Source organism: Petaurus breviceps, unplaced genomic scaffold (assembly GCF_028583685.1).
Source record: "Petaurus breviceps papuanus isolate PSGF00001 unplaced genomic scaffold, PetGlider_PUasm1.0 90556, whole genome shotgun sequence".
Classification (NCBI taxonomy): Eukaryota; Metazoa; Chordata; class Mammalia; order Diprotodontia; family Petauridae; genus Petaurus; species Petaurus breviceps.
The window spans coordinates 1,839,089-1,864,918 of NW_027187273.1; the positions used below are offsets into that span (position 1 = coordinate 1,839,089).

Genomic DNA, 25,830 nt, shown 5'->3' on the forward strand with positions numbered 1-25,830 from the left:
ACCTTGGATACAGTAAAAGCAAGGGATCACTGATGCCCAGCTTGTGTGTTCTATTGGTATTTATGGATATCATGAGAACACAATGAAGGCCCCCACATGGTGGTTAGGCCTTTTGTGATCAGTTTATGGGAGGACATGGTAAAAGCTGCATTGGTTGGTAAGCATGGATGGGTCATGAGTTGTATTATTGGAGTGAATAGTCACACAGATGAAGATTACAAATGCATTGGGGCATTAATACTGCTTTCAAGATCATAATAATACAATAATACAAGGTAATATATTTATAGTACCTCTCCTTATAAAGGGAGATTTTTTCTTCAACTTTCTTTTTATTCAGTTGTTTCAATTGTGTCTCACTCTTTATGACCCCATTCTCTTAACAAAGATAATAGATGGTTTGCCATTTCCTTTTCCATCTTGTTTTATAGATTAGGAAACTGAGGCAAATAGGGAGAAGTGATTTGCTTAGGGTTACATAGCTGTTAAATGGCCGAAGCTGAATCTGAACTCAGTCTTCCTGACTCCAGGCCTGGAACTGTATCCACTCTAAAACCTATTCAATTTTATTTTCAACCCATAATTTTCTCCCTTCCCTTTCTTCTCATCCTCCAATTGAGAAATTAAACCAAAACAAGCAAACAAACCACTGGAACAAGTCTGCATCACTTTCTGCACTGGTCATGACCAGTACCAGCACCAGCACCAGCACCAGCACCAGCACCACCACCAGTCTCAATCTGTACTTTGAGTCCATCAGCTCTCTATTCGGAGGTGAGTAGCATCTTTCATCAGCAGTCCTCTGGAACTGTGATTGGTCAGTGTTTTGATTAGAGTTCCTAAGTCTTTACAATGTTACTGTTATTTATAAAGGGTTTTCAATGCCTGCATGATGGAACAAATGTGTACCTATCCACCAATATACATTAATTCCTGGGTGTGAAAGTTTATGAAGATGCTGTGGAGAATATAAGAGAATCAGAAGCAACAGTGTTGCCTTACTGGAGATGATTAAGTTGCATGTATAAAATATGTTTAGATGGGATAGAGACACAAGGTAACATATAAATGAATGTTACATTGTTTAATACATTGTATAATATACAATATGCTATCCTTTGTTCAGACCACTATGTAATTTGATTGACAAAGGGACATAAGGATTTCTATAGCAGATTTACAATTAAACTAGTAATATAAACTTAAAGCAAACATCCGATTTGAGTTTGAGACTTATATAAATAACAAATGTTGCAGGAGTTTAGAAAGGTGGAAGGTTAGTAAATTGTGGAAAGCTGCATTGGAGGAGGCAGAAATCAAGCTGAGCTTGGAAGGATGAATAGAATTTGCCTAATCAGAAAGGACTAGGTTAGGTATGGGGACCAGCATGATCAAAGATGAAAAAGAGAGAATCTGACTTGTATGGAAGATGATGCAAAGACCAGTGTGACCATAGTAGAGGGTTCACAGTGTAGAACAGTGAGAGATAGATGGATATTTGGGCTGTGTAGGTAGGGTTGGGGAATCTTGATTCTATCAGGTCCTGCAGTTCTTTAATAGGTGAATACCCTATTACCCAGAACATAGATCACAATGTCCTCCATCATCCCATCAAGCTTGTTTAAAAACTTAGTTCAGCTGAGAGTGTTATTATTATTTTTTTCTCTTTTTGGAGGGAGAAGGCAGGGCAATTGGGTTTAAGAGACTTGCCCAAGGTCACATGACTAGTAAGTGTGCCAAGTTTTTGAGGCTGGATTTGAACTCAGGTCCTTCTGACTTCAGGGCCAGTGCTCTCTTCACTGCACCACTTAGCTGCCCCAAGTGTTATTTCTTTTTATGAAGATAAGTACAGATATACATGTCTGTGCATATGAGTATATAGAGGTAGTATGGCATAGGTTAGAGAGATTCTGACTAAGAATCAAGAAACCTTGGGCTCAAGTCTGTTCTCTGACACTTAAAAATTGTGTGACCCTGGATAAGTCACTGAATTTGACCAGAAATATCCTGTTTTATCTACTAATTGTCAGTCACCAGCTATTTTGGAAAGAATTCTCACCTTGAGAGTTTACTATATCGAAGAGATAATAGATTTTGCTTACTATGGGCTATACCATACATGTGTGTGCACACAGATACGTGGTTTCACAGGCAATACTTGAATCTAGGTCTTCCTGACTTAGAGAATAAAACTCAATCCACCAACATCAACACTCACTTCATATATATCTCTATCAAAGAGACATCCTTTTAAGAGAGGGACTTCTGTTTAGGAAAATGTGGTACTTTAAAGTCCACAGAAATCCTCAGGTCTTTATATAAAGTAATGCAAATAAGATAAATTAAGTTATAAATAAAGCCCCAAAGAAAGATCCAGTAGCAAAGACAGAAATGATCTTGCATCATTAACAAGTAGCTTTGAAGTGAAGATACTGGTCCAAGATCAACAATGAAGCCAAGGTCTGGTACAAAGGGAATCCTACTGGGGAGAATGATGAGTTTATACTTTCAACTAAAAAACTTCAGCTTGCAGCCATCCCTTATGAAAGCACTGTGTCAGCTTATGCACCTGCTATTGAGAGTTGGATATTCCATTGCCTCTACTAGGAGGACTCCCCAAATTGCTATAATGAGGCTATTAGGTAGAAGACTAGGTGGTGGTCAGCAAAGCAATGTGAAGTTTCTACATGTAATGCAAGGTGCAATCTTCAAGCCTATTGCCATTACCATCAGAGGATCAGAAGATTATAGGGTTATAGATTTACTTATGGAAGGGACCATAGAAAGTCTTCTTGTCCAACTCCTTCATTTTACAGATGAGGAAGCAGAGACCCAGAAAGGTTAAGTGATTTGCCCAATGTCACACACTAGTAAGGTGCAGATCTGGGCTGTGAACCTAGGTCTTTGGTAGTCAAGTGTGGTTCTGTGTCTTTTTGCATCCTAAGTTCAATCTTTAAGCTTTTTTTTTGACAGCAAGAGAACAGAGAGTTACATGCTCTGTCAAGAATCTAGGATCTTTTGGAGCATAGATTTTTCAATACAATAAACCATCCTGGTTTGGATCATTACGGGTCCCCATAGGCTTTTCAAAACAGAGATTGACAGGAGGGAGTACAAATTGGCTTCTTATATGCCTAATTGAAAAGATACTGATGAGCCTATTGTCAATTTCTGTAAGGACTGGCCTGACTGGAGGGTCACCTGTAAGGTCTCCCTGGATATCTGATATTAGCTGATGGTAGATTTGGATCTACTTTTGGTGAATTTGGAACCAGTCAGAGGAGGTAATCAGATAACCCATTCTGAAAGCTTGGCCTTACAGTACTAGCAGGAACAGATGCATGTTTTAATTGTCATCAGTTTTGGATACTTTGCCTTGTCAGATGATTTGATCACTTTTACAAGACAGAGTTGCTTTATCCTTTGTCATTCAAAAGCCAAGTCCTAATGAAGGGTCCAGCTGGTCTGCAATATATGCTCCTGGAGGAGATGATTTGGAGATAGTTGGCCTCATGGAGACATATAGCACAGTGGTATATGATGAGATGGGGAACAAAGAAGGAGGAAGAGCCATCTGAGACCCTAACTTACCCAACCTTAATCATAGTAATAACAGTAATTTTGCCTTTTACAATTTTTACAGAACTTATATACAGTACACCATTTCATTTTATACTCACAGCAACCATGTGAAAAAAGATAGCCAACTCTTTTTTTTAAAAGAATTTTACAAATAAGGAAATCAAGACTCATTGAGGTTAATTGACTTACCCAAGGTCATAAAGCTCTAGTGGATAATCACTTAACCATCTAATCAGTGAGTGATATATCTAGGGCTTAAACTCTGGTCTTTTGAGTCCAAATCCAGTCTTCTTTCCACTGATTGCTGTTATGCTGCCCACTGCCATGGAATATCGTGATATAATTGAGCAACTTAGCTAAAACTAACACTAATGGACAGATCTCAGTGTCAGGGTGGGCCTCCCTTTCTATCTAGAATATCTCCCCAACCTATGTCTCATTGTTTCCCCCAAATCCACCATGACGGATTTATTCCTTTGGGTAATTGCATTATGTATTTAATAGTCACCTATTAGAATGTATTTTTGGTAGGAGTAACACATTAAATTATTTTTAGTAACTAAACTATATCATAACCAAAGGATCAGTATCATTTTGGAAAAACAGAGAACAGGAATCTGAGAATATGGAACATAAGACAGGTCAATTTAGGACTGAACTAGGAGAAAAATGTGTAATAAATATAGTAAAGAAAACAATGAACTGGGAGTCCAGAAAACTGGATTCTGGTACAAGATTAGCCTCTAACCACTTGTGAAACCCTAGGAAAGTACAGCAATTTTTCAGTTCTCTCATTTGTAAAAACAACAACAGCAACAAATAATTGGATTGGAATGGACAATATTCAAGGTCCTTTCTTCTAGACCCCCATAATCTTCTGATAGGTGGGTCTCATGGCATATAGTAGGTAATCTATCAATATCTATGTATTAATTTGAGAGCAGAACTAGATAGTTTTTAAAAATTTCTCACAGAATTTTAATTCTGTGTTCTTTCCCATGATGGTCTTTTTTTAGTTGTTATTATTGTTTGTTTGTTTTCTAGGTCTCCCTCTCTTGCCCAAGCTGGAAGTGTAGGAGTCATTCACTCATGGATCTGACCTATTACTGACTTGTAGGGGAGCTTTGGCCTTCTTTATTTTTGACCTGGCAAAGTTTTCCCCTCCCTAGGAATGCAGTTAATAAATATTTATTAGGTACCTACTACATGCCAGGAATCATGCTAAGTGCTGGGAATGCAATAAGAATCAAAGACAGTTTCTGGTCTAGAGAAGGTCACAATCTAAAATGGGAATATGACAAATATGCACAAACAAGCTGTATATAGGATAAATAGGAAATAATAAATAATACAGGATAAACAGGAAACAAATAGGCATTTTACTTGATATTTAAAGGAATCTGAGGACGCCAATAGGTCAGATAAGGAACGAAAGCATTCCATGCATAGAAGACAGCCTAAAAAATTCTAAGGTCAAAAGGAAGGTTGCTTCTCTCCGCACTGGAAATTTTCTACATCCTGATTGAGAGATCAGGCTGGCAGTAGGAGGTAGAAGTTGCTTTACTGGCACAGATGGAAGTCATAGCTTTGGGGCAGATAGAAGATACCCTGTCTAGCCCTTTGCTGCTTTCCCTCTAAGGACACTGCACAGCAGGAGATGGAAGGTGCAAGGAGATAAATCAGAGGAACGAATCCTAGTAGCTTAGCTTTCCCAGAGGCTCACTATCTTGGTGCTAGACAGTGTGGTGACTCAATCATCTTTAAGCTACTTTAGTTCATAACTCCAAAATTCTAGTGATTCACCAACTTTAACCTTCTGCTATTGTGCCTAGCCTTATCTTTATTTTGAAACTGTGCTTAAGGGAGTTCTGATTTACACATTTCCAATACAGTCACACTTAGCTCATGTAAATGTTGTGCTTTCAGAACTGCCTGCTATCCCTAAGGGCAAAGCGTATGGGAAATTCTCATGAGAGAAGAGGATTGTGTGCAAACAAGGGTCAGAGAAAGAAACCTGTAGCTTTGAGTGGCAGGCAGACAGTCACTCTAGCCTCATTCTGGGCACTTTCCCCCTTTTGGGGTTTCTGATCCAGCACAGAGAGGAGGGAGCAAGGATGGAAAACAAGTTGAACAGATTCACAAGCCACCAGTTTCCAGCACAACTTTCTGTGGCAATGTAAGCCTGAAAACAATCGTCACTTTTGCCAGGATTGGAATGACCTAAAATGTAAATGCATGTCCCTTTTTACCTCTTAACCTTTCTTCCCTTACGAAATCTGATTCTTCACCCACACCATGAGTCTTCAGTCCTATGACCCTTTAATTCTCTCCTGTCTCTGCAAAGAAGGGAGGGTTGTGAATTCTTAAATCTTCTTTGGGGCCAAATTTGGTCCTTATAATTACATCACCATCTGTTCTTCATTTTTATTGGTTTTGCTCTTTCCCTTTACGCTACCCTAGTCACTGTGTATCTTGTTTTCCTGGCTCTGCTTACTGTGCTTTTCCTTAGTTAATTTAAGTCATAAGGTCAAGATTGAGAGCCGGAAGGGATGTCAGAGATCATTTTGTTCAATTTTCTTATTTTACATATGAGATGATTCAGAGAGGTTAAGAGACTTGGCCCAAGATCACACAGGTAGAGCCAAGATTTGAACCTAGGTCCTCTGACTCCACGTCCAGCATTCTTTTCAACGTACTTCCTCCATGTCTTCATACTTCATGTTCATCGTTAAAGCAACTCTCTGAACTTAGGGTGACACAGACAATAGGCACACAGTATGATATCAAGCTATCATTGGAAGCGTTTCTAGGTTAATTAGGGTCTTTAAGACCTTCTACATTGCAGGTATAGCCTTTAGTAACTCAGGGAGCCCTCCATACCAGCATGAGTCAAGAGACTAACTCTCTGGTGGAGAGACCATCTTGAAATGCAGCTGCAACCTACATGCATTTAACTTCTAGCCCTTGGTTATAGTTCTGCCCTCTGGAGCAACAAAGCAAATTTGATCCCTTTTCTTTTTTTTTTTTTATAAGCAATTGGGGTTAAGTAACTTGCTCAAGGTTACATGGCCAGGTGGTTCTGGGTGGGTGCTAAGTGTCTGAGCCTGGATTCGATCCCAGATCATGCTGACACTGTGACACTGGAGCCGGTGCTCTTACTCGCTAAGCCACCTGGCTGCCCCTAAGTAATTGGGGTTAAGTAACTTGCTCAAGGTTACATGGCCAGGTGTTTCTGGGTGGGTAATAAGTGTCTGAGCCCGGATTCGATCCACATGTCATCCCGACACTGGAGCCGGTGCTCTTACTCACTGTGCTACCTGTCCGACCCCCAACATTCATTTCTATAAGTTTTAGATTTTCTCCCCCTCTCTCCCCAAGGCAGCATGCATTCCTATAAAAGTTCTACATATACATTCCTGTTAAATATATTTTCATATTAGTCATATTGTATAGAAGAATTAGAGTGAATGAGAAGAACCATGAGAAAGAAACAAAACAAAACAAAAAAGAAAATAGTCTTCTTCAATCTGCATTCAGACTCCATAGTTCTTTCTCTGGATGTGGTGGCATTTTCCATCACGAGTCCCTTGGAATTGTTTTTGGTTCTTGAATTGCTGAGAAGGGCTAAGTCTATCAAGGTCAGTCATCGCACAATATGGCTCTTACTGTGTACAATATTCTCCTGGTTCTCCTCACTTAATTTAGTATCAGTTCATATAGGTGAGAGTAGTGTTTTTAAAACAAATATATATACACACACACACACATATATATATATATAGCAGATAGAATCTGAAAAATGTCAAAAGGGTTTTGCAATTTCCCAAACACAATCCAGAGCTCTATCTTCTTCCTTTACAATTCTGGGCCTTCTCCCTGGTGTCCCTCTTTTACATAACAAACATTTGAACACAGCAATGATGTGTTATCCTCTCAATCTTCTCATCTCCAGGGTAAAGATTTCCCAGTTTCCCTATTTATTCCTCATGGTTTTCAGTTCCTTAACCATTCTGATTAATCTTGACAGGGTTCAGTTATCAGTACCCTTCTTAAGATGCTATACTTAGAAATGAAGACAATATTCCACATAATTATGTTAGTCTTTTTCTTTTTATTAAATTAATCTTTTTATTTTTCTTTCCCCCTCTTTGAAAAAGACTAGCTTACCTTTTGATTATCACATGAGACAAAAAGGAAAGTATTTACTAGGAGTGTAGAGGAAAAAGTGGAAAAAAAAAACTTGCTCATGAAAATAGACTGGGTGTGCCATGTATTCTGGGTGTGTAGAAATATGATAGTGATTAGGCACACAAGCTCTCACAATACCACACACATTCACCTAATGTCTTGGGAGATGGATAGAGATTATAGTACAGAGCTCTGCTTCCAGTGAGCTCTTAAAGGCTATGATTGACTAAAGACTTTTCTGTGCTGGGTGGCCTTTTTGTCTGTCAGAGATGCTATGGAGGGTATTCTTATACTAGCTGGGAGGTTGGACCAAATGACCTTTAAGGTCTTTTCCAACTCTGAGATGCTATTGTTGTTGTGAGGTCCACAAGACGGATGATGTAATGGGAAGAGAACTGAATTTGGAGGAAGAGGACTAGGGTGTGAGTTTCCCCACTCTTGGACTTTCTCCCTATATGACTTTGGGCTGATCATCTGGTTTCTGGTTTTCTCATCTGTAAGGCTGTTGCACTATATGACTTCCAAGGTCCCTTCACATTTTTAATTCTATAATACTTTCTTGACTGTTGTTTTCTCCATCTATTGGTTCTTTGGTTCCTTCAAGCTAGCTATCTGTTAGTGATACCTGGCTTTTGGTACTTGATTGACATTTTTTTTCTTTTTTCCAGTGCTAGTCTACTTTGATGATGTCCTTCATGCCACCTCTCCTATGGAATTCTCATTTCTAATGAATGGTAGGTAATCATCTCACTCCTTCTACATATCTATTTCCCTAAATAATAGTCTATTTTGTTAACCATTTTGTGTGTGGTTCATGGACCTAAGAGTGTGCTAGAGTCAACTTGAATTGACTGAGGGGAACCAATGATTAGATTTACATTGAGAGCATTTACTCAGAAATTTGGGAAAGGTAAAAAATAAGGGCTTGATTGATTGTTTTGTTGCTTGTCTAAATTTTAAAAAGTGATAATGCAGATTAAGCTTAAAATATATCCTATATGCTTTTGTTTTTCCCAAAGAGCTAATTGGTAAACAGTTATCAGCAAACTGCTACATGGGCCCTTTTAGCAGTCTGGTAAAGTCTATGGATTCCTTCTCAGGTCATTGTTCTTAAATGCATAAAATAAAATATATAAGATAATAATGGAAGCCAATCATATTGAAAAATAGATATGGAAATAATAAAAAAATTTCAGACACCTAAATAAGGTTATTTTTTGCTCTAAAGCCGTAACTCTAGTGTGGAATGGAAGCCTTGGCCCTGGGATTCAGGGTGAGGAGACATTTCCAGTGACAGAACTGTCTGCAAAGTTTTAGAGGGACCCTTCTGGATATCTTTTGTGCAGAAGACCTTCTTTGTTCTACAACTGTACCAGATTTCCTGGAAAGATTATACTACTGTCCTATCATCAATAGTACTATGATTTAGGTTAGTCTTTCCCCCAGTTTTATTGTGTCATTATCTTACCTGTTCATTGTTGATAGGATAAAGTCCAAAATACATTTCCTGGCTTCCAAGGCCCTCCCAAATCTGACTCTATCCTGCCTTTTTGTATTTTTCTCTGTGTGGATTTAGTGATTCAAAAGCTCTATGATTTCATCAACTAAGTACATTTTTCTTTCAGTGACATGGATAGCAACTTCGTGGTGGTTTGTCTCTATGAGTTTCTGTGGCTGAAAAACAAAAACAAAAACATTACTTAGTGACCAAATTTCTGTTGATGAGTCTCTACAAACAGACTAGGCTGGTCTGTAATGACCAGACACACAATCTATCACTAAGGACAATTTCTTTTGTGTGTGTTTGTGTGTGTGTGTTTTTTTTTTTAGTTTACATCATTCATTTCCACAAGATTTTGAGTTACAAACCTTCTCCCCATTTTTTCCCTACCCACCACCCCAAAACAGCAATCTCACTGAATATCCCCTCCCCGAATCTGCTCTCTCCTATATCTTCCCCCATTCTCCCTCTGACTTTCCAGTAGGGCATGGTGGATATCTGTGCCCTAGTGCCAGTATATCTTATTTCCCAGTTACATGTAAAATAATAATAATAATAATAATAATAATAATATATATATATTTTTTAAACATTTGATTTTAAAACTTGGAACTCCAGATTCTTTCCCTACCTCCCTTGTCACCCACCCTTACTGGGAAGATAGGCAGTTCAGTATAGGTTGCACATGTGTAGCTATGCTACACATTTCCATAGTGGATATATTGTGAAAGACTGACTATATTTCCCTCTACCCCATCACACTCCTCACTTGTTCTATTCTCTATTTTGGTCCTGTCCCTTTTCAAAAGTGGGTGCTTCCAACTTCTCTCCCTCCCAACCTGCGCTCCCCTCCATCATCCCCCCTCTTATTCCCTTCCCTCTTACTCTCCTGTAGAGTGAGATACACTATTTAGTGTGTATGTCATTCCCTCCCTAAGCCAAATTCATTGAGAATAAGGTTGACTCATTCCCTTTTGCCTTCCTGTTCTTCCCCTCCATTGTAACAGTTTTCCCTTGCCTCTTCTATATGAGATAATTTACCCCATTGTCTCTCCCCATCTCCTCTCATTATATTCCTCTCTCAACTCTTAATTTCACCTTTTAAGTATCATCCCTTCCTATTCAACTGGTCCTGTGCCCTCTGTCTATGTATAGTTGTACACATATATACACATATATATGTATTCATATGATCATATACCCTATACACACATTCCTATTCCCTTCAAGTATTCTTATACTGAGAAAAGTTTCATAAGTTACAATTATCATTTTTCCATGTAGGAATGTAAGTAGTTCAACTTTGATAAGTTCCTTATGATTACTTTTCCCTGTTTACCTTATCATGATTCTCTTACTTCTTATATCTGAATGTCAAATTTTCTATTCAACTCTGTTTTTTTTTTCATCAAGAATGCTTGAAAGTTCTCTATTTCATTGAATGCCCATATTTTCCCCTGAAACATGATACTCAGTTTTGCTGGGTAGGTGATTATTGGTTTAATCTCAGCTCCTTTGACTTTCGGAATATCATATTCCAAGCCCTTTGATCCCTCAGTGTAGAAGCTGCCAGATCCTGTGTTATACTAATTGTGTTTCCACAGTATTCAAATTGTTTCTTCCTGGATACTTGTAATATTTTCTCCTTCATCTGGGAGCTCTGGAACCTAGCTATAATATTCCTAGGCATTTTCTTTTGGGGATCTTTTTCAGGATTTGATCAGTGGATTCTTTCAACCTCTGTTTTGCCCTCTGGTTCTAAAACATCAGGGCAATTTTCCTTGAGAATTTCTTGAAGGATGATTTCTAGGTTCTTTTTTTTGATCATGGCTTTCAGGTAGTCCAATAGTTTTAAAATTATCTCTCCTGGATCAATTTTCCAGGTCAGTGGTTTTCCCAATGAGATATTTCACTTTGCCTTCTATTTTTTTTTCATTTGTTTGAATCTGTTTAACAGTATCTTGATTTCTCACAAAATCACTAGCTTCCATTTGCTCCAATCTAATTCTGAAGGAATTATTCTCTTCAGTGAGCTTTTGAGATTCTTTTTCCAACAGGCAAATTTGGCTTTTTAAGACATTCTTCTCCTCATTGGCTTTTTGGGCCTCATTTGCCATTCGAGTTAGTCTATTTTTTAAGGTGTTATTTTCTTCAGTCAGGTTGTTAACTCTTATTTTATAATTTTCTTGCATCATTCTCACTTCTCTTCCCAATTTTTCCTCCACTTCTCTTATTTTGTTTTCAAAATCCTTCTTAAGCTCCTCTATGACCTGTAAGCAGCTTATTCTTTTCTTGGAAGCTTCTTGTGCAGGAGTTCTGGCTTTTCTGTCTTCTTCCTGTTCCATGCTTTGATCCTTTTTGTCCCCAAAAAAGGAATCCAAAGTTGGACATCTGTGCTTGCCTTGTTTCCCTAGTTTGCTCATTTTACTACTCAATTACTTGAATTTTGAACTTTTTGCCATAGTAGAACTCTGGTACCAGAGGGGGGAGCCTTGTCCCAAGTCGCTGGGGTTTTTGCAGCTGCTGGAGTTATTAGTTGGGTGCCTTCTCTCAAGCCTCCACACTCTCTGACAAACTGGTCATGCACCCCAGGATCTCCATCCTAGACTTCGGTCTAGATCCAAGCAGGTTAAATCAAGAGCGATTACCCCTCAGACTGGTAACTTGGTCCCCCTATAATCTGCACACCAGGAGCTCTAAAACAGCCATGGTACATGGCCACAGCGCCTCAGCCACTTCTCCCTCCAGGGGGTAAAGGCCTGACTCCACTCCTGGTTCACAAAGTCCACACTGCACTGACGTCTCACTTTTTCCTTAGCATCTACATGTTGATAATTCTGGAAACTGCCACAGCTGCTGGTGATCTGAAGTCCCTTGAGCCGGTGGCTGGTTGTGGCCACCCTGATGCTAAAACCTTTGGCTAGTGGGAGGCTGGACTCAGCTCCCAACACACTATGCTGGCCTCTTCCTGCCAGCCTGTCCTCAGTGGAAGGTTAGCTTCTCTGTGTCATTTTGTGGGTTCTGTAGCTCCAAAGTTTGTTCAGAGTCCCCTTTTACATGAATTGGAGGAGGTGGAAGCAGGAGCCCCATAGGAGTCCTGTTTCTACTCCACCATCTTGGCTCCACCCCCCACTAAGAACAATTTCAAAGCTTTTGTAGCTTTGTGGGAATTAGAAGAGTTTCTGTTCTTCTAACACAGCTTTTGAGAAATTAGAAACACTTTATGTCACAAAAAAGCATGAGAATAGGCAGGAGTGTCCTGTCCAACATTTAATAATGGGCTCTCCAAAATGCATTTACATTTAATCTGCATTATTAACATTTTCACCATCACTTTTTTGAGTCTAGACAATCAGCAAAAGAACAAATCAAGTCCTAATTTGTAACCTTTGCTCATTTCTGAAGTGTAAATGCTCACACTGAAAATTTAACTATCCCAAACTTCTAGCTGACTCCAGAACACCCCTGGAGTAGGACTTCAGTGGAGACTGAAGTTGGCAGTCCAAGTATTATCCACACTTTAGAGTAAAGGACATTGGGGTACATAGTCATGGGATTACTTACCTTAAGTCACCCAGTCAGTAAGGTTCAGATGGAAGATGCAAACCCAGTTCTTTCAAATAAAAGTATAGTCAATTTCATACACACACACACACACACACACCAAACACCTTTTTACTCATTTAATAATATCTTTCTCTGAATAATCCTCCAGAAGTTTTCTACTTATGGGTAATCAGAGAGCTGAGTATCAGTAGAATAGAATTCATAAAGGCAAAGTGAACCACATTAGAGACTGTCTAGATACCAACTCAAATGCCTCAACCTGTGTATTTTGACTTCTGATTAAAGGGACATCAAAGTCTCTAAGCAGACATGATATTTGGATTACTCTGGAATTTGTTGCTCTTCTTTTGAGTGCATTTTCAGATTTTCTCTTCATTTTCACAGAAGCACTGGAAGTCTCTATAGATCTGATTGCATCATTAATCATTCTGTGACTTCTTGTCTTGCATTCTCAGATTGTAGATCATTTTTTTGCTTGCTTCCTTTCTGTTTCTGAATGAGGATTAGAAAAGTGAATGCATGAGCTCCCTCTTGCCTTTTCTCTCTCTCTCCAGGTATCTGTCTTCTGTCCCATTACTTCAGGGTCTTACTCTATAGCCCACCTTTTCTTTTCCTTGTTCCCTTTTCTTCTCATCTCCTCTCCCCTTTCCTGCTCTCTTTCTCAACCTCCTCCTTCTGTCTCTATTTCTCCCCTTCCCCCTTATTTCTAATTATTTTTTCTTCCAATGTCTCCTCCCTCTCTCCTTCTCCTTCTTCCTCTCTTTTTTATTCTGTCAATTCTTTCTCTATGGGGCCAAGTTAACCTTTTAATTTTTCTTTGCTCCTTGGTATGCATTGGTTAGTTTTAATGCAAAACCTCTAATTAATAAGGACGAGATTCGATCACCAGGGAAAAAATAGACAATAGAGATAAATGGTTTGGAGGAGGAAAATGTCAAAAATCACCTCTGTGTTTTTCTTTTAAAAATTGGAGTGCATTAGGAGAATAGGTACCAGGAAAAGTGGGCTGTTATCATTTTTTTTAATGGACTTAGAATACCCACCCTCTAAACCCCACAGGAACCAAAGCAAAATTCTGAAGCCATGAAATTTGTCTTCGGTGTCTTCTCAACTTTGCTCTTTGAATAGATCAAACAAAAGAAGCATACAGACCAAAGAAAATCGCTCAGAACTCTCCAGAGTTGAACTCTGTCTCTATCCTGTGCTCTTGTGCTTTTGATTGCCTTTCTTACAAATCTTATCTGGTCTCATTTTGAATATCAAACTCCACTCTTATTTTTCTAGGGAATTAATTAGTTGAAAGAATGTGTGGTTGAGAATGGGGGAATTTAACAGGGAGTTGGACCAGATGATCTCTAAGAGCCCCTTCCAAATTTTACCTCCTCCTATGTTAGGATCCCTTTGAAGATGAAGCAGGAATGATTCCATGAGTATACTTAGTCTTCTCCCCTCTCATTTTCTCCAGCTGATTGCATCTTCAAGCATCCTCTTTCTCTCATCTTCAACCTTTGCCTATCTATTGGTTTCTTTCCTACATACTGCCTTCAGATGTGCCAAAAATTCATCTATCCTTAAAAAAAAAACAAAAAAAAAACCAACAAAACCCCCAAACGTTCCCAAAATGTTCACAATACCCCACCATCCTCTCAGGCTATCATCCTATATATCTCCTCATTTTTTTAAACACACTCTTTGAAAAAAAAACTGTTTATACTTGTTGATGCCACTTCTTCCCCTCTTACTCCTCAACTCTTCTCAATCTGGCCTCTGACCTCATCACTCAACTAAAACTGAGCTCTTCAAAGTTACCAGTGATCTCTTAATTGCCAAATCTGATGGTATTTTTTCAGTCCTTATCTGTCTTGCCTCAGTCTCCTGCATTTGACACTGTTAAATATCTTTTCCTCCTGAATACTCTCTCCTCTTTGGTTTTTTAATGACACTCCCTCCTCGTTCTTCTCCCACTTGTCTGACCTCTCCTCCATCTCCTTTGCTGACTCATGATTCATATCATGCCTCCTAACTGCAGATATTCCTGAGGGTCCTGTTCAAGGCACTCTCATCTTCTCCTTCTATACTTTGTCGTTTGTTGGCTCATCACCTCCCATATCTTTAACTATCATACCCAGACAGATCCCTCACAGACATTTATTTCTAATCCTGTCTCCTCTGTCAGCACGAGTACTGCAACAATTACTTATAGGATATTTCCAACTGGATGTCTTAGAGACATCTTGAATTCAACATATCCCAAACTGAACTCATTATTTTTCCATGAAATGTCACCCCTTCCAAAATTTCCTATTTCTGTTGAAGGTATCAACAGCCTTCCAGTCTCCCAGGTTTGCAAACTTGGCTTTATCATAGATCCTTCAATTTCCCTTAAGTCATATATCTAGTCAGATGTTATATTTTGAATTTTCTACTTTCACACCTTTCCCATCTAGCCTCTTTTCTCCATTTACACACTACTACTTTAAGTTGGGTTCACATCACCTTTTGCCTAGATTATTATTACAGTCTCCTAATTGGTATCCCTGCCTCTAGACTTTTACTAATCTAGTCCATCCCACAGTTAAATTTTCCTTAAGAACAGATTTGTCCATGTCATATGTCACTGCCCTTCATTTTTAAACTCCAGTTCCTTCCTATTCCCTTTAGGATGAAATGTAAATAGCTCTCTTTAGCTTTTTAAGTCCTTTGCTTCTAAGGCCTGATCTATCTTTGTAGCCTCACTAAATATTACTCCCTTTCCTGAACTCTATGATCCATCCAAATTGGCCTTCTCTCTGTTCCTTATACTTGGCCCTCCATCCCTCTACCTTATATACTGGCTCTTCCACATGCCTATGTTTCATAGCATCACTTGCTTTCTTTGAGATGCAACTTAAACATCATCTTCTACATTAAGCAGATTCCCCCAAATGCTAGTGCCTTATCCCAAAACTACTTTGTGTTGAGCTACATTGCATATATTTTAATTTATTAACTATATATTAACATTTGTTTGTTGTCTCTTCTACTAGAATGTAAGCACATCTATTAGTGAGCCTGGTAAATAGTAGGTACAAATACTTGATGATAAATTGATTCTATTCTGATTGGAGGATATGAGACTGACATACATGAAGCAATTAAGTTATAACACATGATTGCATATGATCAAATGTGCTCTAAGTACTTAAGGAGTTCAGAAAAGCAAGAGAGTAATATGAAATTGTCAGGTAAGTGTTCCTAGATGAAGTTCGATTTGCCTTGAGCTCTGCTTGGGGATAGGTAGCAATGTTTAGGCAGACAGCTAAGGGGAGAGCATCCCAGTAGATAGGAAAAGCAACAGGAAGGCATGGTAACAGGAGTGTGGTGTCATGGGAACAGGGAAGCTGGCACCCTTGCTGGGGCAGATACAGCTGGTCAATAAACATGTATCAAGGGCCTACTATGTGACAGGATACCTCTTGGAGAGCTTGGAGAGAGAAGATGGAAAAGATAGTTAGTAATAGCTACCAGTCATGTTGCCACCACCCTCTCATGGGCCTTCATCATCTTTCACCTAGACTATTTCAATAGTTTTCAAATTGGGTCCCTGCCTTAAATCTCTATCTATTTCAGTCCACCCTTACTCAACTGTCAAAGCGATTTTCCTCAAGTTCACATTCAACCTGCTTGGGTCATTCCTTTCTGCTCACTCAAAAAAACTATATTTGTTTCTTATTTCTTCTAATGTAAAATGCAAAACTTCTTCCTTCCTCACTTCCTCCTCCCCTTCTTACCTCCTTCCTTTATTCTTTCATTCCTTCCTTTATTTCTCATAGCTCTTTATAACATGAACTCTTCCTATCTTTCTGGTCTTGTTACACTTTCTCCTCTTTCCTCTCTGTGGTACACCTAGACCTTGGTCAGCCATCAAAGACACCAGGGTAATTCCCTGTATCCCAGGACATTGCCAGTTGTCTTGACTTTTGTCCTGTCACTGGACTTCAATGACCCTGGAAGAGAGAGTGAGGCTGACAACTTGCACAACTCTGCCTCACTTAAATCCAATTCATGCATCTCAAGACATGACTGGTGATGCAATTGGTCCTCTTCAAAAATGAAGGATGAACAAATAACTGTGCAGACACCCTAGCATACTTGCAGTTTTTTGTATATATCGCATTTTAATGTCTTTTCACTGAGAGGGAAAAGAGGGAATAAGCATTTTTATAGCACCCACTATGTTCCAGGGACACTGGTAACCACTTTGTACAAATATTATCCCATTTGTTCTTCATAATACCCTTGAGAGGTAAGTGTTGTTATTATCCCTGCTTACAGTTGAGATAACAGAGGTAAACCAATGCTCTATTCACTGTGCCACCAGTTGCCTCTGCTCTGACTGGCTCTTCCTTCCTCCCTTCCCCCCAATGCACTAGCATTCCATCCCTGGAATGCTTTTCCTTCCTCTTCTACATCTCTTGTTTTCTCTTGCTTCCTTCAAGGCTCAACTCAAACCCTACCTTCTGTAGAAGGCATGTTAATTGACTGACTGACTGAATGTTTATGTATTACAACACACTTACCTCTTTTACCAACTGTGACCTAACAAGTATATTGAAGGACTACCACAGTCCTGACCACCTCTGTCCCCTAACAATCTGGGTATTGAACCAGGCATCAGTTGTCCCCTTTCTGTTTTTCTCATCCCCAATTTTGAGAAGAAAGGATTAACCAACTAAGGGAAGTACTCTAAAATCTGTAGTAGAAGATTGCAATAGGAAAAGTTTCAAATAATGACACTCTTTAAGTCAAGCCTTAGGTAGCTCATGTGAATGAGTGGAATTGATTTGCAGGCTCTCACTTCCATTTAATCCCAAACCTGATGGAAATTTTGAAAGAAATAAAGAAACTTAGAGGAATAAAGAAACACATTTAAGACCAATTGCTGTTGTTAAACAGGCAGCTAGATAGTGTAGTGGATAGAGTGGTGGACCTGGAGTCAGGAAGACTTCTCCATTGAGTTCAGATCTGTCCTCAAACACTTACTAGCTATGTTACTGTCACTTAACTCTATTTGCTTCAATTTCCTCATCTGTAAAATGATCTGGAGAAGGAAATGGCAGACTACTTCCATATCTTTGTCAAGAAAACTTCAAATGGGGTCACAAAGAGTCGGACACAATGAAAAATGACTGAACTGAACTGGCATAACCAGGATAATGTCCCCTGTTCTAATATCTCACCTGCTGGTTTAATTACCACTGCTTGGTATACCACAATGAAGATATCATTCCTCTGGGTAAGACATTATCCTGTATCCAAATATCTTCTATGTAAATGACCTCTTGGGGAAATAACACATGAATTCATCTCCACATATACTATTGCAAGGATGAGCCAGATGGCATTAATTTCCATTTACCAGCTCCACAGGTTTCAATGCCCTAGGTTCTGCCAATTTTCCCCTTTATGGGAAATCAGTCAGTCAGTCAGTGAACATTTATTAAGCATCTATGATATATGACAGGTATTGTGGAAGACAAGTGGATGGAACAACTTATCCTTCTATCCCATTACATTGGAACCAGTGCCTCCACCAGAGATAGTGTTGTCTGCTATCAGAATCTTTTCTAAATCAAATGACAAGAGGGGCTGGAGAGCAAGGTACCCAGTGCCTGACAAAAAACCCACCCTCCCTCGCTGTTGTTGCTTGCATGGACATAGTCTTCCTGGATGCATGCATCTTCAGCTGGGGAGCACTACTTTGGTACATCTGTATTTCAAGATATGTGTATACACATTTTTAGGTCTTTTTCTAGATCAGTTCTTCACCTGGGATCTATAGACTTTTTAAAAAGTCATAGCTATTGAAATATAATTTATTTTTCTTTCTATTTCTGTATATTTTATTTTATTTATTTAAAAATGCTTTTTTTTTCACCCTGAGGAGGTTTTAGGCTTCACCAGATTTCAAAGGTGAAACAAAGCTTAAGAATCCCTGTCCTAGAGTATAAAATCCTTGAGGGCAGGTGTTATATTTCACTCATCTCTGTCTCTTGCCAACGTCTAGCACAGTCCCTTGTATGTATTAGATCAGTGGGGAATGTTTGTAGAACTGGATCGAAGGACGGACAACTTTTCCTTCTTCCCAGTTTTCCCAAGGCTCAAACTTCTTTGGGAATAGGGACAGAAGCACGAGGGCTAAGAAAGCATATCCCTATTCCTTGCACATCTAGCTCTCTAGGTTTCTGGTATCTCTTTTTTGAAAGCAATATTTTCTTTAATGTCCATGGAGGAACTGTGCATGGATTGATGCAAACCAGGTCACATATCTGATTGCCTGACAGCTGAGGCAAACTCCAGCACTATTTTCCCTCAATTTGCATCACTTACTGTCCATCTTAATATGTTGTGGAATCTACTTAGAGCCCTGCTCCACTTAGAATGCAGTGGGACTGAAAGGCCCAGATTGTTTGGGGGCCCTGCAGCATGGAAATCCTGCCTCCGGCTAGAGCCTTTCTCTGCACTCAGGAAATTTGTCTGTGACACAGATGCTTTCACTCCAGGAGAAGATTGTTGTAGTTCCCTGCTTGTATGTTTCTATCTGGTCCTGTGAGAGAGTAGGCAATACTGAAATAGGAAAGAACATCCCAAACCAATTGTAAAAAGTAGTTCACCTGACATTTTCCAATACACCTTTTAGTGAAGTCTATGTAGTTCTCCCCCAGGGAATCTGGATCTCTGGAGTCCTTTCCTGGGCAAAACACTTTCCCTCGTCGGAACTCAGGGTATTTGGTACTTGTAAAATGAGGTAACCTCTAAATCTCTGGGGTCCCTTCTAGCTTTGACATTCTATGACTTTGTTATTCTATCAAAGTGCTAGACAAGGGGGTGATGACCTGTGGAATATCTGCCAAAGTGTCTGGCAGATATTTTAAGGGACAAAAACAGGGTTGACTCTGATTGCAATTGTAAAGACAGTTGAGTGGGTCTTTCCTTCCTTTATTGGGCCTGTTTTCCCAGGGAAGGGAGGGGCTTGGATCAAGGATACATGATTGATAGATTAGCCTTGACTAGTCAATAAGCATCTATTAAATACCTACTGTGTGAAAAACACTGTGCTAAGTACCGAGGATAGGAAGAAAGGTAAAGCCCTCAAATCCCTTACTCTCAGGGAGCTCAAGAGCATAAACCAACTCTGTACAGATGCTGTATATACAGAATAAACTGAGATAAGCAGTACAGGAAAAGCAGCGGCTTTAGGGGGATATCAAGGAAGGCTTCTTGGAGGAGAAAGGATTTCAATTGGGACTCGAGAAACGGGGCTAGAGAAGAAGGGAATGGGTTATAGTGTAAAAGGATTGTGACGTGTAAAGAGTAGGGACATGTTGTTGGTGAATCTTCTCTATTTTCCTGGTAACCCGTGAGGTAGGGTTCTTATGTGAGAGGCTAATAGGAACAGAGACTGTAAGGAATAAGATAGATCAACTGAGAAGGAAGGAGATAAGCATTTAATAAGCATCTGCTTTGTGCCAGACACTGTGCTAAGGGCTCTATAAATATCTCAATTGATCCTCACAACAGCCCTGGAAGGTAGATGATATTACTATCTCCCTTTTACATTTGAGGAAAATGAGGCAGACATCCATTTCCTCCATACCACTTAGCTTCTCTTGGGGAAAGTGAAAGCATTGCCTTGCTGAGATGAGAGCTAGGTTGATATTATATTTTAAAAAATGTGGTAGATGTAGATGGTCAAATTGCATATTTTTTTCATCTTTTCAGTACCATTGAGTAGAAGGAGGTGAGGTAGGATGGTAATGATAATCTAAGACTGGATTTTGCAGTTAAGAAGTAAAGGGAAAAGATTCCTGAACTGTTGTGTCCGTTTTTTTTTTTTTGTTGTTTTTGTTTTTTTGCTTTTTGGAGGGGGAGAGGTAGGGCAATTGGGGTCAAGTGACTTGCCCAAGGTCACACAGCTAGTTTTTCTTTGGTGTTAAGTGTCTGAGGCCAGACTTGAGCTCAGGTCCTCCTGACTCCAGGGCCGGTGCTCTATTCACTGTGCCACCTAGCTGCCCCTTTTGTCCTTCATTTTTGAAGAGGACCAATGACATATGATGGGTGGTGTCTTGACTCATACATGAATTAGATTTAAATGAGGCAGAATTACTTTAATTATCGGTCTCACTCTCAGAATCATTGAACTCCAATTTCAAGGCAGAATCAATAGTAAATAATGTTTAAGAACAAACTATAAAGTCAAATAGAAATATAGGGAAATGGAGAAAAATGAAGCCAGAGCCTCTGTAGTAGCCTGGGAGAACACTGAAATGTGGAAGTACTGGAGGGCAGAGTGGGGATAAGAAAGAGGTTTAAGAAGAATAAGGAATAGGGAAAGATAGGATGAAAGGAGATTATGATCTTGTAGATGGATTTCAGAGGCTTTTTTTTTCATCATGAATGTGGACCACTCATGGGTAATGGCATCATCAAGGGTACATGAACTGGTATTGTGGCCTGGAGGTCAAGAATGTGATCAACTTGGGGCGGCCAGGTGGCACAGCGAGTAAGAGCACTGGCCCCAGAGTCGGGATGACCTGGGATTGAATACGGGCTCAGATACTTAGCACCACACCCAGAAATAACTGGCCATATAACCTTGAGCAAGTTACTTAACCCCAATTGCTTAAAAAAAAAAAGAATGTTATCAACTGGAAGAGTAGGTCATGGGAGCTGAATGTATTGATAAACAAAGAGTTAGTGTATAGATGTTGAAATACCTTAGTGTATGGGCAGGAGTTGGTATAGGAAAGACTATGAGCCAGGAACTGAACTCTTAAGAAAGAAGAGAGAATAAATTGGCATGTAATTGCCATAAGTATCTAGATAGGATGATAAATTCAAAAAGAGTGAACCTCAATCAAGGAGAAAAGTTGATAAGTGATAGCAGCAAAGGTAGATCCTGGGAGTGAATGTGAAACTCAAGGAATATTCCAACTCCAACTCCAAGTGGGGAATATGAGATAAGGTTCAGTCAGTATTGGAGAGAATGACCAGGGATAACGTATCATCCTGGGGAAGCTAGGTTTGTAGAGAACCAAAAGATGGAAAGATTACAAGAGGAAGAGATCTTAAAAGATCTTAAAAATTTTTAAATTATGGTACAGGAATTCAAGAGAGAACATTGGAAGGGAGGGAAGAGTGAAGTGGGACATAGGAATGTTAGTTTTAAGGTGGATAGAGATGAAGGGATGGAGGAAGAAGAAGCTATTTATTATGTACTAGGAACTCTGCTAAATGCTAGAGATACAAAGGAAAAAAGGAAATGTTTTCCTGCTCAGAAGGAGCTGATAATGCACTGGAAAACTGTGTTAGTTGGTAGCAACTTCAGGTATGATACCCTCTAAAGGTTTTCATATTAAAAATATATATATCTAATTCTGGAATATTGAAAAGCCTTCAAGATTCAAAGGAAGGTAGATATATCGATAAAATGACATATGGTGTGGCCAACATTTTGGGTAAAGGAAGTTTGTAATTAGCAGCCCGATTACTTAATCCATTCATCAGAGAAGGTGGTCATAGAGAAGTCTATGTTCATCTGCCATGGAATCCATGGTACAAAAGAGAGAGGGCTGGCCTGGGTAACAGGAAATGTGGGTTTTAATTGAGTGTGTACCACTGACTATGGTAAATATATGACTTTGGGATAACTTACTTTACCACTATTGGCTTCAGTTTTCCATCTACTAAAAGAAAGGATTGAACTGGATAATTCCTAAACTCCTGTTTGGCACCAGCATTCTATGTTTAGGCACACTCACATTTATGTTCACTGGGTTGTACATACAATGTTTACATGTCTTCACATATGTGTGTTGTGCATATGAACATGCCCGTTTACATGTGTGGGAGTTTGTTGGAAAAGACCATTTCAAAAGCAGGACAGAATGCATGTATTCAATTTTAAGGTGAGAGGCCTTGAGTAATTCCAGTACAATCATCCCTCCTACCTTTCCTTCCCCCATCTCACTGTTATTCCAGTGTCTCGGATGAGGAAACATGAACAATGTGCACCCTGTGTAAATCCCCATTTCTGTGAGAACTTCTTTGAGTTCTGCCTTCCCTGTGAATAAATTTGCAACTTTAATGTTACTCGGCTCTAGTTTTGCATTGAGTATTAAACAAAATGATTTGCTTTGATAAGAGGAATTGTGTGCATTCTGTTCCTCCACAGTTGGAGGCCTGATTTACATGTAATCTTTGGAAATAAATTTAAAGTAACGAACACACTTATCTCTCAATCAGAGCCTATCAAGCCATCCCCCTCCCCACCTTCCCAAAATTGATTAAGCTGTAACTGAAACAATGACAATGTAATTCCAACCAATGTATTCATCTTTAAATCCCTGATTTAATAAAGTCCATGAGTATATGAAAAACAGCTGATGTGTAATTTGGGTTAGCATAATGTGTACTCACAGAATCCAATATATTTCTTAACTTTTTATATTTTAAAAGAGCTCAATATGAAACCACTTGAGACTTAATATGCTATAACTCATACAGTGACTGTGTCACTTCTGAGGCTGTAGAAACCAGCTAAAATCCAAGCCCAGAGCAATGGGTTCCTAAATTCTGACTGAGATGAACTGCAATCTAATGGTTTGTTTATTTGAATAAAAGAACTTTAAGGGCTGTTATTCCTCATTAGGGGGTGTTAGTATTTCAAAGATGGATTAAACATCCAAAAATGTGATTAGAAATAAACTACTATAGGCTATAAGTGCTATGTATCATTCTCTTGGTCTCCTAGCACCTCAAATAAAAATGAGAAATCCTAATGATTACTTGTTTACTAAATCATAAGTAGATTGATCAGAGGAGTTGGATAAATTTGATGAATTCCATGTTCAATGTAATGATATTGTTTGGAAGCATTTAAGGGTTACCTCCCTGTGTGATGTGGCCATACCCATTAAAGCCCTTTTGATTGGTTGTGACTCAGGAAAGTGGACTTTTGTTGCATAAGGCATCTCTCTTTAAGGTGTATAAAAACAAACTGATAGATCAATTTGCTCTTTCTTTAGCTCTTTCTTGGATTTTGAGAAGACAGACAGATCAGTGTTCAGCTGAGCAGATCTGTGTTCTGGGGAGGAAGAGAGGGAGAAATGAAACCTGTGCCCATACACAGTTTTCTTCCCATCGGAGTAGTTGATAGAAGTATATGGCCAAAGCATAAGACTGGAGCTTTTATGTGTCCTGAAAGGAGAGATCCTGAGTGTATTTTTCTAATTTAACAGACAACAGCAACTGGGGCACTGAAATATTTCCTGCTGAAGCACATGGCAGAGTCACATACATGAATACCTACTCTGGCTGAGAAGTCTATACATAGGAAACTAAAACAGTCCCTGGTTCTCAGAAGCTTATATTGTAATGGGAGAGACAACATATATGAAAAGTTTTAGTTACAACTCATATAGCAAGGTCCCAGGGTTCTTAGGGTGTTATAGCAAAGCAGATGACAATGCTTCTTAAGGAGCAATATCCACAAAGCCCCCAACTCCTGTGTGGGGGGAGGTAGAATTATGAATTCTTTAGTCAGTATGATCCTGGAATAGTACACCGTATAGGACTACTTTCAACAAGATCATACTCATAGACATGGTTTGGGGCCCCAAGACTATTTTTGCTTTTTTTTTTTTTAGCTTTTTGGAGGGGGGGAGGCTGGGCAATTGGGGTTAAGTGACTTGCCCAAGGTCACATGGCTAATAAGTATTAAGTGTCTGAGGTCAGATTTGAACTCGGGTCCTCCTCACTCCAGGGTCAATGCTCTATTCACTGTGCCACCTAGCCATCCTCCCCCCAACCCCCCAGACTATGACTACTACCTTGGGTTCTCATATAATTTTAGTTGAGTTTCATGTCTATGGCCCCCTCTCCCCCCATATAAATTTGTTTGGTCACATAAGGTTGGATTTGTATATAAGGTGTTTGGGTTGTCTGTTACAAATATTGGGGATGGGATTCCCAAACAGACAAATATGTCTCACCTGACTTTGGAATTGGGGCATACTATATGTCAAGGTGACACACTCAGGTGAAGGTAGATCTCAGGTAACGTCCTACTCTCAGATAAAAATGAGTTAGGACTGGATTAAGTATCTCTGGTAATGACCACATATAAACACTAGTAAGAATCCAAAAGAGAACTATACATTGGCAAATAATCTAAAGCAAACCCATATAAATAATGTGTGGGGGGCAGAGAGATACCTCCTAACTCTGGAAGTCTTTTTTTCTCCCTTCACGGATCCCTCCTGAAATTGTCTCAGGAGTATTTCTCTGCTGGGTTCTGTGAATGGCTTCCTTTTTTTTTTTTTTTTAAGAGTCTATAGCATTTCTTTCCTTTTTGAGGGGTCACTATCCCTGAAGTCGCCTTTCAATAAATTAATATGCCAGGCATTGTGTCAGTCACTGAAGCTTCAAATACAATAAATGAAATAATCCCTACTCGAAAAGAATTTGACTTCTCACGGAGACAAAAATGCACATATAAATGTATGGAGGAAAATATAAAGGGAATAAATACGAAGTCGTTAAATGCAAGTCAGTATAAAGGGGATTAAAATCAATTAGCATCTGAGGGGATCAGGAAAGATTTTACATAGAAGTTAGTGCTTGAGTAATGTCTTGAAAGAAGAGAAGGATTCTTTTTGGTGAGGGAAAGGAGAGACTACATTCCAGCAAGGGGGGGGGGGGCAGCTGGTGTAAGGGCAGGGAGATGGAGTGTCATGTGTATTAAAACTATTCACTAAGAACTTTAAGAGCTAAACAGAAGATTTTTATTTAATTCTAGAAAAAAATAGATGCTGATACTTCTATGCAGATGCTTCTCAGATTGATTTATTCAGTCCTAACCTCTCTCCCGATCTCCAGGGCTAACTTTTCTAGTGGCCTGATTATACACACACACACACACACACACACACACACACACACACACACACACA

General features: G+C 39.2%; 1 long non-coding RNA gene across 3 annotated transcripts in view; it reads left to right on the forward strand.

The window, feature by feature from the left end:
* The first annotated feature begins 8,204 nt into the window (after positions 1–8,204).
* The window catches only part of LOC138142275 (uncharacterized), a 151,215-nt gene continuing 133,589 nt past the window's right edge, over positions 8,205–25,830 (forward strand). For all 3 annotated transcript variants that reach the window (XR_011163392.1, XR_011163391.1, XR_011163393.1), the window contains exons 1-2: positions 8,205–8,296; positions 8,439–8,504. This is a non-coding gene — a long non-coding RNA (uncharacterized lncRNA). The remainder of the gene's footprint in view (positions 8,297–8,438; positions 8,505–25,830) is intronic.